General features: G+C 39.3%; 1 long non-coding RNA gene across 1 annotated transcript; it reads right to left on the bottom strand.

The window, feature by feature from the left end:
* Window positions 1-956: 956 nt before the first annotated feature.
* Window positions 957-3,197, bottom strand: LOC117660901 (uncharacterized). Its single transcript, XR_004589840.3, has 3 exons — window positions 2,942-3,197; window positions 1,748-2,005; window positions 957-1,166 (listed from the first exon to the last, which is right to left on the bottom strand). It is a non-coding gene; the product is annotated as an uncharacterized LOC117660901 (long non-coding RNA).
* Between the last annotated feature and the right edge of the window lie 341 nt (window positions 3,198-3,538).

The following is a 3,538-nucleotide window of genomic DNA, read 5'->3' as shown; positions in this document are numbered from 1 at the left end:
CTGTTTGTGTTAATATTTTGTGTTATTTGGGATTTGAAAGTTTCTAGATCATTTTTAACCTGTGTCTGTGTATTTCTGTGCATGTGAAAGAATATGCATACAGGGTTTGGAATTTAAGATTAAATCAAAGTTGTCATGCACATGAACAGACATTTATTTAGATAGCAGAAACCAACAAATATTTCCTCTTCAGCCTTAACAATAATAAAATGTTATGCCAGAATTCTCTGGAAGGAAATACTTTCATTCAACACATTGTTGCATGGATGGTCCTACTTCCCTACTGCAAAAGGCAATTATTACTGCCATCTATTGGTCTACAGTAGAATTAAATGTCAATTCAGAAGGATTAGCAATTTCATTAACGTAGCACTGAAGAAGATGATAGAAAATAGTAAATTAGTATTTCATTACCTTTCTGGTGGTTTTGAAGTAATTTTATATTGACATTTTCAGTTAATTAACTTGCTATTGTGATAGCAAATTAGGAAAACTAGAATTATTAGATTATGATACAAAGTGTTGCCAAGGTGCTTTGAGAGTCTGATTAACCTGTAGCCAAAGAGACTTGGAGAATATATTTGCAGATTTACTAGAGATTATTACCTTACTCATCATATTGTGAAGAATAATTATGCTGCTTTTTCCCCCTTTACAATTTACTTTCATTTATTATGATGTCCTATCTCCAAACGCCTTCAACCTCTTTGGCTTCCTGTATTTTATGCAAGACTTTCTAGGACAGGACTGTGAAACTCCTGGCGTGCAGGCCAGATGCGTCATGCACTGGCCACGCCCACACCTGGTTTAGCAAAGGGAAACAAAAGTCCTGATAGGTCACATGATGCTGCTGTGACAATGTGAGTTTGACAACGCTGTTCTAGGAAAACCCTTCCCAAGAGTCTTTTCAAATTGGGAAGCAGAGGGAGGGAAGAAACTGCAGCAAGATGAAGATGTAGAGCAATCTCATCATTTTACAAACATAAAATCCTAAATAAATTCCAAAGCATCCTGAGAATACCTCAGAGAACAGAAGAAAGTTTTGTATGACACATTTAGGCCTTAGAGTAACTCAAAAGAGGAAATAAAAAATAATTTCTAAAAGGTTCCATCTCAGAATCTTCACAGAGGATTCCTTTTTCTTCTCCACCTTCCCTTCCACATTCCTAAGTGTAAATCAAAAAGAAAATTAGTCCACAGTGGCTACTTAAAGATGTTACAGCCATCAATAGCTTTCAACTGATGTTGATTGGGAGTAGAATGGAATTTTTTTCCCTCTCTGGGCCCATGCCTGGAAGCCGGAAACCAACAGCAGGGGATGGAGATTACTTCCACCTACATTCAAAACACTGCTGGTGTTTGATGAAGTACCTTTGCAGCATTCTGTACAGATTAAGAAAAGAGGGTGACACGAATCATGGGTCATTTGGCACCAGTGATATATTTTTTTGATGGGACAGTAGGGGTGGGGGAAACTAAGGTCAAAGGTGTAGACTTCCCTCTGTCATTTGGCCTAGGGAAACCAAGTGATTTTTTTTTTCATTCTGCATCAGGGATCCTAAACTGTAGTTTTGCCATAACCCCTACTTTCAGCATTTTTCATTAATATTAAGTTATATAAGAATAAAACTAGGGGGAAATGAAAAATCATCAATCCAATCTAAATTTCTTCAAAGAAAGTCCTGTTGTAAAAGCAATAAAGGGCAATAAAGGGCAACTTGTGATTTGAAGATTTAATATTTTGTACCTTGATTCTTCTTTGAAGTATATTTTCCTCTTGTGTAGGTTGATGCTAGGATGGTACAAAATTGCTCTGCTCTGGCCAAAGGATCATTTTGATCCAAACCATTGGAACAGCTCCATTGGACTCAGTGCTTTTTACTAAGGTATATGAGCGGTGTTTCAAGTCAAAGCATTCACTTGAGCTGCCGTAGTCAGGTTGGTTATGATGCTTCAGTAAAATCTTTACTAAACTGAAGTTGTGTCTTCCAAGTTCTGCACAGCCCTGTCATATCCCAAATGAGGAAAAAGAGAAGGAAATAAGGTTGAAGGGACTTCAGCAGCAATCATGACCAAATGATGGTGCATAAATGGACTATGCAACAATTCACAGTCATTACGTTTCACTGCATGCTTCTTTACAGACTCTCAGGGATTCTCCACATTCACCTCTAAAGTTAAAATGGTGTAAATCAGGGGTGGATTCTACTTTACTACCGGTTCGCAACGGGAACATGCACACATGTGCAGAAGCTTCTGCGCATGTGGAGATCGTCCATTATGGTGTCCAGGCAGGTGGGCGGAGCTTCCCACCGCTTTTACTACCAGTTCGCAAGAACCGGATAGAACCGGGAACAACCCACCACTGGTGTAAATTATTATTGTGAATTGTTGCACTATCATTTGGCGACAAGGTGTACTACCAAATGATGATGCAACAATTCACAATAATAATTTACACCAGTGGTAGGTTTCAAATTTTTTTACTACCAGTTCTGTGGGTGTGGCTTGGTGGGCATGGCATGGCAAAGCTTGGTGGGCGTGGCTTGGTGGGCGTGGCAGGGGAAGAATATTGTAAAATCTCCATTCCCATCCCACTCCAGGGGAAGGTTACTGCAAAATCCCCATTTCTTCCCGATCAGCTGGGACTTGGGAGACAGAGAATAGATGGGGGTGGGGCCAGTCAGACTTTTGACTACCAGTTCTACAAACTACTCAAAATTTCCGCTACTGGTTCTCCAGAACTGGTCAGAACCTGATGAAACCCATCTCTGATTTACACCATTTTAGCTTTAGAGGTGAATGTAGAGAGCCTTATACAATTCAAGGCTTCAACAAAAGTGCACATTATGTGTGCTCACTTACTCTCACACACATACATATGCAGGAAGAGAACTGACTAATAAACAAAAAAATAACACACTAGTAATTGTACATATACCTTGCTTCATTTCCCATATCTGTAATTATAGTGGAGAAAACAGATGTTATCAAAAAAAAAAAAAACATGGGGGGCATATCCTCTTCCTTCCTGTCTTTAAGATGTGACCAGGCTCAGGTATAGCTCCTCTCTTTGTCTAATCCTATCAGATTCAAACTAGCCCTCCCTGCTTCCATTCAAAGCTTTCTTTCTGAACCAAAGAATAGAGGCTCCTCACCTGTTCGTAGCACAATTGAAGGCAACCATAATAAGGGAATTGTGACATAATAACAAGGTGAGAAGCTGCAACATTCCACCCTTATTCAGAGACATGCCCCTGATGACCTCTTTTTAACAATGGTCTCCTGAAAGTGCAGTTAACAACACAAATAGCCCCAGATATACAGGAAAGAACCAGCCTAGCTTCCACAAAATTTGCAAACGAATCGGATTCCTAGGATTTCACACCCTGTGGCCCTCAACCCCTTTGAGGATCTTTGCTTCTCATTTTGAGGGTTCATTTGCCTTGTAAAATTGGGATTCAATGATCGTTTAATATTTATTAAAAGGTTATTTCTCCTCAATGCTGTTCTCCATTCTTCTCGATTTTCCATGAAA

The sequence above is a fragment of the Pantherophis guttatus genome, chromosome 1 (assembly GCF_059756535.1).
Source record: "Pantherophis guttatus breed Tessera chromosome 1, ASM5975653v1, whole genome shotgun sequence".
Taxonomy (NCBI): Eukaryota; Metazoa; Chordata; class Lepidosauria; order Squamata; family Colubridae; genus Pantherophis; species Pantherophis guttatus.
This window is presented reverse-complemented; position numbering and strand designations above follow the sequence as displayed.